This window comes from Aythya ferina (genome assembly GCF_964211825.1).
Source record: "Aythya ferina genome assembly, chromosome: 2".
NCBI classification, from domain to species: Eukaryota; Metazoa; Chordata; class Aves; order Anseriformes; family Anatidae; genus Aythya; species Aythya ferina.
Window position 1 is genome coordinate 95983015 of NC_140297.1, and position 15308 is coordinate 95998322.

Genomic DNA, 15308 nt, shown 5'->3' on the forward strand with positions numbered 1-15308 from the left:
TATGGACCGCTCCTTAGGGCAGGATTCTGACCTTGCTGATTCTGAGATCACATTGATTACTTCTTAATTCCACTTCTTTCAATTTTCAGTTGTCAGCACAAAATGCAATTTTGTGAACAGAATTTTGTGAACAGCAACGGAAGCAATGTGGAGGAGGGGGAAACAACACTAAAATGAAAATCAATTGTATTGAAGTAGCAGTAAATTTTAAGTTATTCTTTCAGTAAAGCAAGAGGAAGTGTCACAACTAACAGCTCAGGGTACTTCCTGAGAAGGAAAACCACTTAAAGCTGTTGATAGGGCAGAACTACTGTGTGGATCCCAAAGTGTTAACAGAAGTGGTATAAATGCAGTTCTAAAAATACACATTTATTAAGAATGTCAGTGGAACTGCATGAGTTTTCACCAGGGCTGACTTCCTTTCATATTTATAAATTTGGCCTGCCTGCGTGGCCTCTAAAGCAATTTGAAATTCTGTATTTGCATATTTATTTCTTAACCTTAACGTAGCAGTAGAATATATAACTGTCTCCATTTTATTATGTATCTCATGCTGGAATTTAAATTAAAGAAAACAAGAATAAAAGAACCAATTCATTAAACCATAAGCTATGACAACTGCAGGGATTTTTTTAATGAATTTTCCAGTGAGAGGAACTGTTTCTGTGACTTTAACTGCAGCTATATTCTGATATGATCATGAAATATTTTAATTTTTTTTTGTATGCATAAGGAGCTGATACCAGGTGTGGATCAGGTAAAACAGAATGTGAGTTTGCAAGAATTACAGTGTCGATACTTCACTAACAAATGCTTCTATGAAGCTGCTTTGTGATAGAGAACTCGCATATATTATTCCCTAGGACAAAGGTTTAGGGAAAGGCTCCCTGTTTTTGCAAATCCTTCTGAAATCATTCATAAATATTAGCTCACTTGGTAGGAGTAATGTTTACTACATAACCATGGCATGTCTGTTCAGCCAACCAGTCCTCTGTGATTATAACTGCTTTTATAAATGAGATGTTTCTAGAAGTAGACTGTTACCTGAAGACAAGATAAGAAAAATACTCCCTCCCTCAAGGCAATTACACAGAGTCCATGAGATGCGTCCTTATGGAAACATTTCTATGGCAGCTCTAATAAGTGTAAAATAAAATACATGCTTATACTATACCTATGTAATTCATCTATATGATCTTCAAATGGAAAACATATACTTAAATTTCTCAATTAGTAATCCTGACACTTGTTACTGAAGGGAGAGCTGAGACTATTGAGTGGTTTTCTCATTTACTGTACATTGTCCTTATTCTGTTTGGGAAGCAAGAATTGTGTTTAACTCTGTATTTGACTCACTGTACTGGGTCTGGCCCAGTAAAACCACCACACTCACACAAGTCACTTAAATATACAAGTTGCTTTTCCAGGTAATAGACACAGTATTCCAATATGTGATGCTGTAAAATTAAACAGTTTAAATTTAAGCTTTTATATAGCAGTTTAGTGCTGTAAATATATAAAATTAAATTCTAGTGTTATCTTCTATGTCTCAAAGTCTTCCATTTCATGCCCTCTCATGTCAGGCATTTTAGATTAATATGTCCTTGACTTTAGGTTTCAGCTTGATATGACTCAGGATTTTTGTCGTCATGTTGGAAAGCATCATGCTCTTCACATACTGGGCTAGGTCTGATCTGACTGATAAATGTATATACTCTGAAAGATATTTCAGGATGTTCAAAACCTGAATGGCTGTTTAAAAGGAGAGGTGCTTTCCCATCTTTGGGGTTACAAAGTGACCTAAACATTCAGTTCAAAGGTAGGATATTCAGAATGATCTAAACATATTCTGTTCATTTTTATTTCCATGTTTTTACATTCCTATTGAATTACATCATTGTTGTGCTGGAAAAGAAACAAGACAACATTCTCCACCTTTTACTACCTGGGATAAATTAGTCAAGCTCATACAGCCTTCCCCTAAGATAAGCTATCCATTCCCATTATTATTTTAGAAGCCTTTCTCTGCATCTGTTGTACTAGGAATTAAATATTCCTGAATGTGGTGATTCAAGATGCACATAGTATTCCTTGGATTACTGTGTATGCTTGGAAGCACTTCAGTAAGATTTAAAATTGTATTTAATATTTTCATACCTAAATGTGATCAGTTGTTAAATTAAAATATTTTCCCCTCTGTTTCCAGACTGTGAGCTCCAAACTTCATTTTATATTTCTCTTTTCTTGTTTGTACACATACATGCTGTAGGTGTATGAACAAGCTCTATTAAATGTTAGTGTTTTATTATTTTAGTCCTTAAAGCTGTAATATGCTAGAGAGGATGTAGACTACTGCAATAAGTGAAATAAGGCTGTTAATTTTTTTAAGGAAACTTTTCATGTACTTTATATTACGTGGTGTGGTAGAAAATCAGCAAGATATATATGACCACACAACCTAATTTCTGTATGTAGAATAGATAAAGAACTGTACTTCAGCTCAGGAAAAGAATTAATGTAATTTGCAAAACCAGAAATGACTTCCCTGCCTTCTGCCTATACAAGGTATGCTAACCGAAGGGCAAGAAAGATGGATTTTTAAATTTTCTAAAATGAAAGTTAGTTACCTTCACAACTCAAGCTTAGCCCCAAAAGGGTGTGAAGACTACCTCAGATGTGCACAGTAACTGTACCAACACATACATAGCACAGGTAACACTGAAAAAAATTATTAACAGCTCCTATTTCACTCAGACTCTTAATTCATGTTTTGAAATTGCCCCAAGCTAATTAATCACAGCACAGTGATATATAACCTGACATATACTTCCACTGATGCATTTGGGGAGGGTGGCTGACTTGGGCAAAGTGAAGAAGGAAGATCAGGCAACAAATCCTGGAAGATGAAATATATAAGAGTCAGTGAGACAGTAGCACAAAAAGTTCATCTCTACTATCCTCTAAGTGTATAGACATGTATAGCACCAGGGTAAGCAGGATGAAGCTTTTGCTCTTCTCTTTTGCTTTGTACAAAAGAGACTAGTACTAGACCAGTACTCTAACATGCTGGTCTGCATGTTGAAGTACTAGCAGGAGCCTCACCAGTGTCTACTGCAAGATGGTAAAAGAGGAAAAATCAAACCCAATGCAACCCCAACTCACTTTCATCCTCTCTCACTGTGTTCCTTTATGCCTAAGAAAACCCTAAGCTGGAGAAACGTGGCTAAATGTATCTTGACAAAGAATTATTGAAAGTACTCAGTATTTCCTTACGCAAAGTGGGCCTGTTAACTATATTGTAACCCCATGGAAGAAAATCTAACTGGTATGTAAAACTTCTCTTACACCTTTTAGAAACCACTTCCAAAACAAACAAGCAATGTCTACCTCTCTGCTGTATGTGCATGACATACAGCAACTTGGGTAGTCTTAAGCTTCAAGGTACAAAAGGAGACCCTGAAGTCACCTACAATGAAGTGGTGTGTGGGTGCTGGTGCCTAAATAGAGATAATATCCCATGTCTTTGCTATTGCGTTTCTCTGTCAATTCTGCAGACTAAGGAAATTGCTGTTCACCCACATATGTAATCTATGCAGCCATGTTATATAGTCCAATTATTAGCTTTAGGCTAGATCATAATGTAGTTATTGTGTCTGCTGTAGTCAGAAGTGTGTTTTCATCCCATTAAGCCTAGTCTGAGCACATTTATATAGTTAGCCTAGGTGCAAGCTAAGCTCTGGGGCAAAAAGCATGAACTACTGAGCCACTATGCACAATTTCAGCACAAAGGCAAGGCTGTGCAAAGACAGACTGTTATTGTCCAAGCTAAATGGATTAAAACTAGTTTGCTCATATGCAGTGCAGCACTTTGCTGCAGGGTACGTGTTTGCCTTCAAAGCGGGAGAATCCTGATCATCAGTCCCAAAAGAGTTACTTGCTAATCTGCCCCCTTAGCCCGCTTCCTTCTTCAAAATAATAGGAGTATAAAATTTCTCTCTTAAGATCTTTCTTATGCAATTTTGGCTTTGTTGCACTCATCTAAGAGGTAGAGAGGAGAATGAAATACCAGATTTCTTACAGTTGTACAAGAAGAATGGTAGTATGCTTCAATTGGAATAATTATTTACAAAATTCAAAGTTCTAAGTTCGGTTTTAAACTCTGTGGTATTATGTTACTAATAGGGATAAATGTAGATCTGTCATTGCAGCTATAACCAGCAGGATGTCTAGTTTTAATATCTAGTCAGGTGTACAGTTCACTGGATGAAGAACTGGCTGGATGGCTGGATTCAGTCACAGTGCATGGAATCCAATCTGGTTGGCAGCCAGTTATCACTGGCATTCCCCAGGGCTCAGTATTGGGTCCAGTTTTGTCTAATATTTTTATCAGTGATCTGGATGAGGGGATGGAGTACACCCTCAGTAAATTTGCAGATGGTACCAAGTTAGATAGGACTGTTGATCTGCTTATGAGTCAGAAGGCTTTGCAGAAGGATGCAAGTTGGACTCGGCCCACCAATTTAGCCTATTGCTTGACATTCAACAAAGCTTTGTTGTTCCAGGTCCTACACTTGGATTGTGGGTACTTGCAGAGATATGAGCTTGGGAAGAGTAGCTAGAAAGTGGATTAGAAATAGCATGGCCAGCAGGACTAGGAAAGTGATTGTCCCTTTGTACTTGGCACTGGTGATACTGCATCTCAATGTGTTCAGTATTGGCCCCTCATAATGCGAAGGATATACAGTTGCGTGAGCATGTGTAGAGAAGACCAAAAAAAAAATGGTTGATGGGACCAGAAAACAAGGCTTATGAGAGTGACTGATGGATGACTGGCTAACTGGAGAAAAGGAGTCTGAGAGGAGAGACCTCATTGCTCACTACAACTACTGGAAAGGAGGTTGCAGCAAGGTCTCTTTTCTTAGGTGACAGAATGTGGGGAGGTCTCGGGTTGTGCCAAGGGAAGTTTAGATTGTATATGTGGAAGGATTTCTTCATGGAGAAGGTGGTCAAGTGTTGGAACAGGGAAGTGGTGAAGTCCCCATTTGTGGAGGTATATAAGAGCCCTGTAAACGTAGCACTGAGATATGTTTTAGTAATGGGACTCAGTAGGACAGGTTGATGTGATGACCATGAAGGTCTTTTCTGACCTAAATGTTAATTCTATGAAAGCTTAATATTTATGTGTCCTGTATCTGATATTTAATGTGTTTAACACTCTTGATGTCTACCTCATAAAGTACCTGTACTGGTACTGTATATCTTGCTAACATGTCTTCAAGAAACTAGAATTCCCATTACTCAGAACATAAACTTGATAGAGGAACTAGGAAACTAGAACAAGAGGCAGATGGAGGAAGAAAGATAGATACTGAGTGTGTTTTGTGTGGAACCAGAGACATGCAGATTGCAGATGCTGACTGTAGGAACTGGGAAAGGAATGTGATTTAGAAATGTTAAACCTGCATTCCTAAAAATTACTGCTAGTTTCAGTTTCTGATATTTTGGTGTATATTCACAGATTGTAACGTGTTTTTTTTTTTTTTTCATAACATATAGGCCCCCAGTTTACTGTAGGTCAAAATTCTCTCATATAGCTCTATCTGGAGATAAAGAGGTAACAAAAATCTCAAATTCCTTCTGAAGATTTGTGATTAAGATTTGAAGTCTCACTACAAAGTCCTCATTTCTACCATGTGCAAATCCTTAGATTGATTACTCATTTCAGTTATTTTTGAGATTGCAAAGGCTTTTTCTGCTGTGAGTGTGTAGTCTTACATATTAACTCTGTGAGTGACTGGCCTGAGTCTTTTTCACATCAGTAGTGTTTCCAGTTGTTATAAATGACATTAGTAAGGAATACTGCATCAGATTTCTAACTTACTGCAGGAACAAAATGACTCTTAATAGCGTGCCAGCATGACGAAGAAGGTTGTAATTAAGAGACCAAAAAGAGAACTAATAGGTGTTAATTATCTTGTCCTTTTGTACGTTTGTCAGTTTTTAACTGGCCGCTAGTTTTAATGTAGAAAAGAACTCTATCCTTTTTCCATTTTGTTGCTTAAAGCCAATTCATTGGCATGGCTGTGGTCTTTTGTTATAGCATAACCTCAGAATTGTTTTCTATGAGGAAACCAAAGACTGTTTTTTTTTTTTTTTTTAATTAAGATGTTTTAATCCAAATGAGTAATGAGGTGATCCTAATCTTATTAGGACGATGTTGAAAAAAATAAATTGCATCTTGACTATAATAAAGCTGTTTAATTGTGTTATCTTGTATAATAATACAGTACAAGATGAAAATTCAAGGTGAAAATTAATGAAATTTTTGTTAAATAAAACTCTGATCTTTACTGTTATAAGTGGAAAAAGTGTGGTGTTTTTTGTTTTTGTTTTTATTTTTTTTTTTGGTAACAAACCACAACAGTGGGAGAACTTTGCATCTCTTTCTGAAGACACTGTGATTCAGCTTTAAGAAACTTATTCTGGTAACTAGATATAGCCCTCAGCCTGCTGTTTCATTACCTAGATTCTGTGTCTATTATTATTTCTCAGGGAGGAATATTAATCTGAAGTTATGCGAGAGACTTATGCTTTTAGATGACCAATATCAGAAGTGTATGCTCAACTTTTTTAGCATGTAAACTGCATGGCAAAACCAAAAGCAAGCTTCTACCCCAACACTTCCAAACCAAAACTGAATCATCCTTTAGTCCATACATAAAACAAAATATGATAATATGTTGAGGAGAGGTTTTGCGCATTTTTAAGTGAAAAAAGGGATGTTGGTATGTATTACTAAGGCCAAGATAATTTCTGTGGGGTAATTAGAACAGGGATGAGTGTATAGGAATGGAGCAGTGTGAACTGAGGATTGCAGTGGAACAATAAACACAGAGGATACAAAAGAAAAGATGTAAATAAAAGGCAGAGAAGCAAAAATAAGAAGTGGTAGGCACTGACCTGACAAAGAGTCCCTCCCAAGCTTTCCTGTAGGCCTCTAGGCTTAAGCATAGATATAAGCATTGCTCTGAATTCAAGGAGACGAGACACAATTACAAGAATCTTCAAAATAGAGCATGAACAAAAGAGATTTTTGTTCATTTCTTACCTAGTTTTTCTAACCATTACAGTGGTCTATTTCCACCTGTCTTTGAGGAACTGAGGTTCACGTTGCTGTTTAAAAATAGAAATAACTTGTTCAGGTAAATGTAGATAATGGCAACGTAGTTATGACTCACATAAAGATATCAATTTCAGTGACAAAGTATCTTTTCCTTTTATTAGAAAGAGGGTTATCTCTTGTGTGTGAAGAGATTAGAGCTTTCATTCAGGGATGTCTTTATGTGGCTTCAGGTCATACTGAATGGGCACCCAGAGGTGTGCCCATCTATTCAGTGTTTAGGTAAGTTCAAAGCACTGTTGTGATGAGAAACAGTGGAGATCAATCCCTTTCACTGAAATCTAGTTGAGATTATAATTTGCCTTCTGCATCTGATATCATTAACCTACTTTAGCTGTGTTGCACGTGCTTGACAGCTACAGAGCCAAGTGTCTGAGCCATACGTCGAAGAGCCACATGGCGATTCTGAAGCACCATGAGGGTAGAAGGTGGAGTGGCTGGCTGGAGAGGTCAGCACAAATAGGAAAAGTAGCTAGGTGAACTTTGGAAGATGACAAACATTATCTTGTCCTCTATTTGATTTAGCAAGCCCAAAATACAACTCTGACAAATGTGTTTGGGATAGCCCCTTGGGACAGATAATTGTGGAGCTGAGCAAAAAAGTCCTGTTTCCCAGCACAGTTCAGAAAACAGAATCTGGGAAGGACTCTGTGCTGTTAACAGTGAGGAGTGCACACAGTCTTAAACACTGCATTGTTTCTGTCCTTGATTTTAAGGATTAAGGAATTGGCGTGTAGGCCTGCTCAAAATATTAATGTACAATTAATGTATGGCATTTTAATTAGTACAACATTTTGCAAAACGCTGACCAGCAATTTCAGCATATTGTAATACTGCATCTTCATTTTGTACAACATCTACCATAAGCTAAATGACTTAATGAATTACATTTATAGGATTGTGACAAATATTGTGATTTTTTGATTTTTTTTTTTTTTTGACAGCAGTAAAGGGCCACATTTTACTTTAGGAAATTTCTCACATCAATAGAGTGCAAATAGCTATGCTCTTTAAAATTTGACACACAAATATGGCTAAAAAGGCTAAATATTTATAGTGGATTAGAAGGAGCAGTTCTTTACTTCCTCATTTAATTAGCAGCAGCCAGTGTGGCATGCAATTCTGTGTTATGAGAGAGTTATATTTCTGCTATTGCACAGTTGTCTTGCCTACTAAAGAAAAAGTCTCTATCTGCTGCTGTAGCAATGTATGTACTTTAGAGCCATTAAAGCAGTCAATTGCATTTTTGAAACACAAAAATTTAAAAAGTTTTAATGGGTACTATATACTGAAGTTTTAATGTAAAGTATCCCATATTCTCATTATTTTCACCTGAAGTTATAAATGCAATGGACTTTTTTAATGCTTAAATTCTAAGGAGAAATTATCGGTCAAGAAAAATCTACTCATTTCCTGAGGTACTCAAGAAGTAGGTATTTTTCTTACTATATCAAGAGAAGTAAGTGATATATATATATATATATAATGTAGCCCCAATATTGAATGTATTTCACGAGCAGGTATGATCTAGCTATAGAATAGGCTGAGAAATATTGACATAAAAGAAGATAACAGAATAACAGACAGTGCAGTAGCACTGCCAGTTATGAAGCATGGTCTTTCACTGAATTAAGGGTGTTTAGGCTGGCTAAATGGTAGACCAAGCTATTAATGTTAGCTTACTTTGCTGGGATATCAGGGAATTGATAGCAGTTGAAGATCAGTCCCTACAGACCTAATTCCAGCAAATTCTTTTTGTACTGATGTTTTGCTTATATGCTTTGTGTAAGCAACAGCACCTATGTTTTGGAACATATGTCACCCATGGGCTTTGTATGAAATAGTGCTGTGGTTTTGATTTGCAGCTTTTCTTCAACTGAAGGAAACTAAGCAGCAAGAAAAGATGAGGAAAAAAAAAAAAAAAAAGGATGTCCCTATTTTAAATGTCTGATCCAAACAGATGAAATAATCTAATATTCTGCTAAAGCACAAACAGGCCTTTTCTGTGATGGCCCCATGGGTGCTATGCAATAGCAGATGAGAAACCAAGTGATTAGTTGATTCTCTATGGGAGGAAAATTGACTTACACAGTGACAGAAGTGAGAGACAGAGTGCTCTTGAAGAAATTATTCATTAAGATGTCATCTGTATTTTGTATTAGGCTAAAAAAAGCATAAAAACAAATGTAATTTGTTGTTGGGAAAGAATCAGGACAAAACATGCTTTCACTATAGTTTAAGTTTATGCATGAAGTTTAACAAGGCCAAGTGCCGGGTCCTGCACCTGGGGCGCAATAACCCCAAGCAGAGCTACAGGCTGGGAGAGGAATGGTTGGAAAGCTGCCAGGCAGAGAAGGACCTGGGAGTGATGGTGGACAGTCGGCTGAATATGAGCCAGCAGTGTGCTCAGGTGGCCAAGAAGGCCAACGGCATCCTGGCTTGTATTAGGAACAGCGTGACCAGCAGGGCTAGGGAGGTGATCGTCCCCCTGTACTCAGCTCTGGTGAGGCCGCACCTCGAGTACTGTGTTCAGTTTTGGGCCCCTCGCTACAAGAAGGACATCGAGGTGCTTGAGCGGGTGCAGAGAAGGGCGACGAAGCTGGTGAGGGGCCTGGAGAACAAGTCCTACGAGGAGCGGCTGAGGGAGCTGGGCTTGTTCAGCCTGGAGAAGAGGAGGCTCAGGGGTGACCTTATTGCTCTTTACAGATACCTTAAAGGAGGCTGTAGCGAGGTGGGGGTTGGCCTGTTCTCCCACGTGCCTGGTGACAGGACGAGGGGGAATGGGCTTAAGTTGACCCAGGGGAGTTTTAGGTTAGATGTTAGGAAGAACTTCTTTACAGAAAGGGTTGTGAGGCATTGGAACAGGCTGCCCAGGGAAGTGGTGGAGTCACCATCCCTGGAAGTCTTCAAAAGACGCTTAGATGTAGAGCTTAGGGATATGGTTTAGTGGAGGGCTGTTAGCGTTAGGTTGGAGGTTGGACTCGATGACCTTGAGGTCTCTTCCAACCTAGAAAATTCTGTGAAATTCTGTGATTCTGTGAAGTAAGTTAAAAATCATGAACTTGGAGCTATTCACAGAGATGGTGATAATTTTTCTGTTACTGAGATTTGTTAAATGTGATCTGATATACATGGAAATCATTGTAGTGAAATCACTGGAGATGCTTAAATGTTGTACAGAAGGAAAAGTAATTAGGGTGCGTAAGAATTTTTAAATGTCAAGATATATGAGTAAATGTAACCTCATCATTTGTAGAGTTTGCAATTATTTATGTGTATTTATATATTCAGATAATATTGTATATCATGGCCATTGATAGTATGTAACTGCCAGGAAGCCAAGCAAGCTGAAATATTGCCAGTCTTATGCTGCAATTAGGAATGGATCTACTTGTAAACAAATATTAGTATTTTCATCACATGATGTTGGAATGCACAGAAAGGTATAGATCAAATGTTTACAATACTAAAAACATTTTACTTATAGGTGTTTTAGATATTTTTCTCCCCAAAATAAAGCATGTCCATAAGCAATTAAAACAGTAAGGGGAACAAGTATGGACACAGTCTCTATCAACTATTGTCTATTCCCTCTTCCAAATAAGTTAACCTTTACAATATAAACCAGTTACATATAATCATAAGATGTATCTAAGTATTTGCTGAGAAAGGAGTTTTGAACTTTGAATGGCCCGATTCATTTTAGTGCTATTCAGGTGGCAGTGCTGGTAAACACCCTTTAAATGTTCTCCTTGCTCAATGACTGTGGAAATTTCCAGATGCTCTACTTGCCATGGCAGCGAAGGGCTGTGCAGCATCAGAGAATCACAAGAATGTTTGGGGTTGTACAGAATTAATTTTTTGACCTATGCTACAAGCTGAACCCAGAGAGTACAATTACTCTAGAGGCTAAAGCTCCTGGGTTTTACAAACACAGTGTTTGAATAAGCACAGTTATTTTACTAAGATTGTTACAGCCATATAAATGTTTAATTTCATTAGTCAGTACTGCAGTTTCTTATACAGCTCAATATGCATGCACCAATGTGAAAATCTCAGTGGTTGGTCTAACTCTCTTTCAGCCTGGTTGCAGGATGTTTTGCACCTTTTTTTTATACTGCAGCTTCTTCTTGTTACTAGAAAAACACTGTAGATCTGTCTAAGTTTCAGACTCTATAGCAGTTTTTTCAAGGTGATGACTGTCTTTTTTTCTTTGTCTCATGCCACCATGACCTCTCTTCTAAGGCAAAATATCATAGAACTGTATACTGGCTAGACCTTAAGTTTAGAAACAGAATTTTCCCCTAGATCATTACCCACTGCTTATTTAGGTATAGCAAGGGGCTTCCATAAAATATGGGAACAGGTTCCCTCCATGATTAAAATAGCTCATTTGTAAACCATAGCATCAAGCTATCAGGCAATGTAAGTCCCTTTTTTTTTTTTTTTAATGCAATGAACCTGACACTATACAGGATTTCAGTGTTGTACGGTGCTTGTACAAACTTTGGACATTAATCCCAAATTCAAGGAGAGGAAGAATTCATGGTATATTGGCTTAATTTTATTTTATTTATTTATTTATTTATTTTAGAAAATGTGACGCATCCTGATATGTGAATCAGAATGGAAACTGCACTGCTAGTCTAGGTAGTGTGGAGGTGTATTTGTGGACTGAGTGCAAGAGATTTGGCCAAAGAGCCTTGTTAAATTCTGTTTATCTTATGGCACAGTAAACAATTCCATGGATATTAATGTTGCACATTTTGAAATCCATTTATTTATACTTCAGGAGATGGTGGGGTAATGTAGCAACAAACAACGTAGTTTGGATCAGTAATCTGTAGGTATAACATATTAAAAGAATATTTTAATATGGCCAGGAATATTGTGTGTGTGTGTGTGTATGGCTTTTTAATAATTACAGCAATGTGGTCTAATAATGTGAAACTCCTATGAAACTCCTTTCTGAGTAGGTGGCTTAGCTTTCTAACTTATAACTTATTTTCTTTGCTGGCTGAACAAAGCAAATGTGATAAATTCTGTAAGGAGATTTCAGCAGCTCCTGATGCACTCCAGCTGAACAATTTTTGTCAGAAAAACAAAACCAACACACTCACAAAAAAAAGAGTGCCCTGGTGTCTAAGGGCTGCTCCTCTGCCAAATGAAAACATCCATTTATAGAACATGGAGCTATTAGGGCTCTTTCCAAATTGAAAAATACAACTGGAAGGAAAAAAAATTATCAGAAAGCTTCAGGTGTTGTTGTTGTTTTTCCAGTGATATGCAGCAAAAAGACTTCAAAGATGGGGGAGTGTAGCATGGTATACATGTAGCTGTTCACTACAGAATGGTGGTGTAAGCGAACAGAGCTTCATGTGTTCTCAAGCCCTGTTAGAAATGGTTGGATACCTACAGAAGTCAAGATGTCTACTGGTGGGTTTAATTATTTTGTCCAATTTTACAACTAAATGGCATTAAACATTATCTACCAGGCACAGAGATACCACTGATACACTTAGGAAGTGTTTAACACCTTCATTTGCTTAAATACTCTAACATCTTTTCATGATATATGACATTGTTTTCAGGGGTAGCTATGGTTGTATTGACACAACAATCATAACCACTGGGGCCTAATTTTAACTCTGGCACATTGAGGTGCACTTGCCAGCAATTACAGTGGGCTTGCATCTGCTTTTTTCAGATTTGAAGTTATCACATTACTCTTGTTCCCTCTAACATTCATCTTGTTTCATTCCTTCTGTGTTGTAATGAAACAGATTGCTTTCTCTAAATCATTAATTCAAGATGAAACTCAACTGAACTCCAAAGTCTTAGGAAATTTGGGCAGATGAATAAATGTATGAAAGCTCCAAAGACAGAATTGCTTGTCTGCCAAGTTACTTCGTTGAGATTAAAAGATGCTGTCATTTAATTGAAATAAATTATTGCTTAAAACTCACCAACCAAAGACTCAATAAAATGACTTCTAGGATTAGCAATCTTTTGAAGATGACAATACACCCCAGAATAAAATCCATATTTATTTTATATGTCAAATTAAATGAGACTATTGAAGAGTTTTTGCACTTTGCTCATCTTTTTTTTTTTTTTTTTTTTTTTTTTCCCCATGGCCTACTTTTGAATTTACTTAAATTAATGTAGTTAGAACTCAGTCCTCTGAAGATAGGGAAATTATTGTAGCAAATAGCTGCTGCAAGGAAGAAGATCAGGCAAGTATGTGCTATATTAAAAGAATTCTTTATGAAACTGCCTTTACAGGGAACTACTGAAAACCATAACTTAAAAAGAAGTCCACAAGGCCAAATTTTTAGAAATGCTGCCAGAAAGAGAAATCCCTGTTGCTGTTGTCCATGATAATGGCTACCACTGATTGCATATTTGATCTGTATGCAATCATGGGTCTGTCTGAAGCTATGTATTTTAATCCTATTTAAGTTAAGCTAAATGGAAGTGGAGTCAAATGTCCTACTTCACAGTGATACCTACAAGTGATAGGATGTTAGTTGGATGCCTAGTAAAGCCAGAGGACTGTTTTGAAATTGAATTTTTATTTTTGAACTGATTGCAGTCGTAAGCTGAAGGAATATATTGAAAGGCTGTGCATGTGTGTAAGCACTCAAAGCAAAAAAGTGGCAGAGAAAGAATGGAAAATCAGCAAGTGAACAAGAGAAGAGGTGTGAGTGTGGCCTGAGTAGATGCAAAGACATGCCCTTTATTATAAAACTCACTGGGGAGGCAGCTTTGTAATTATTATCAGGAGTGCACTCATGGTGTGGCCAGCCCATGCTACCAGCTTGATGCTGCAGAAAGGGAAAATTTTTGTGCTTTCACCTTTTCCCTCCCTATGGTGCTTCTTTATCTTGAACCTCCCCTCTGTTCTCCTTTCCCTGATTTCAGCTGATTTACCCCACTGATCGGCACAGGCAAAAATCACCTCTTTACTTTCCTGCTGTTTTGTAGTTCCAGCCTACTCACCATGTCAGATGTATGAGAGGATGGCAGGAGCAGAAGGCCAGGCCCTCTTGCTCTTGTCAGCAGCAAGCTGTTAGTTCAGCTGTGGTCATTTTGATAATCCGTGCCCTCAGCTGTATCAAGGGCATGGGTGGAAGAAGTGCACACAGATTCTTGTAACACCTTGGCTTTTAGGCTTGTTCTGCTTGCTGTAAATTCTTATTTTTCAATAAGTGCCAAGACTTTTAAATAACAGCTCAAAAAAAAAAAAAGCATCAAAGCATCTACCTTCCTATGGGATGAATTTCACCCTAAAAAAAAAGCATATTTCTCCTCACTGGTAAGGATGAGAGTTAGACTGCCCTCAGAGGAAATTTTAGTGGCCTGCAAACTGCTTTTACTTTGCTGTTTTGAGGACAGGCTCACTGTGGCTTTATAAAAGGTCCTTGTGGTTGCGAGGGGAATGTAACTAGACACAAGACACTGAAGTGACAGAAGGAGACAGACACAGCAGAGCAGGAACTCTACCTGCCACTTCCCAGGCATTCATGAACTTCATGCACTGTTCAAAAGCAGTGAAAGCAGCAGTATGACTTTTCTCATGGTAATGCTATCTGGTTCTTGCCTAGTCTGCTCAGGGTGTTGCAGCCCCAGCCCATTCATTGTGCACCTCCAATATGTATGGAGATGGCAGGGTGATAGCTCTGAATGTGAAATTCCATTTTTTTGAGTCTATCAGGTTCCTTGGACTGTTCAATCTGTCCTCAAAGTATTATTCTTAAAGATGGCTAAATAGGGGATGATACGGGGCAGTAGTTCACCTCACTCATTATTCTGCTCATCACTTAGACTTCAGATATCAGTTTGTGTGTAATTTCCTCTTGTGTTTTCCCTTTATAATGACCAGGAAAGATTTTAGCTTAGGCTTTGAATAAAATCAGTAGATTTACTGGGTTGGATGCATCTAATCTTTCCAGTGCTTGTTGACTGTTCATAAAACATCGTTGTACAATACACTTAAATGGATTTTTGTTACCTTGAACAATTCAGAGTGCAGGCTTCTGGTGATAGACAGCATCATGGTTAGAAAAGAGAAAATTAACAGTAAAAATCTGTATCTTCTGAATGAAAAGAATAACTGGTAGCAGAA

The 15308-nt window shown here is 37.7% G+C and overlaps 1 protein-coding gene across 3 annotated transcripts in view; it reads left to right on the top strand.

The window, feature by feature from the left end:
- Positions 1-15308, top strand: part of GABBR2 (gamma-aminobutyric acid type B receptor subunit 2) — a 500245-nt gene that overhangs the window by 72131 nt on the left and 412806 nt on the right. The window lies entirely within an intron of this gene.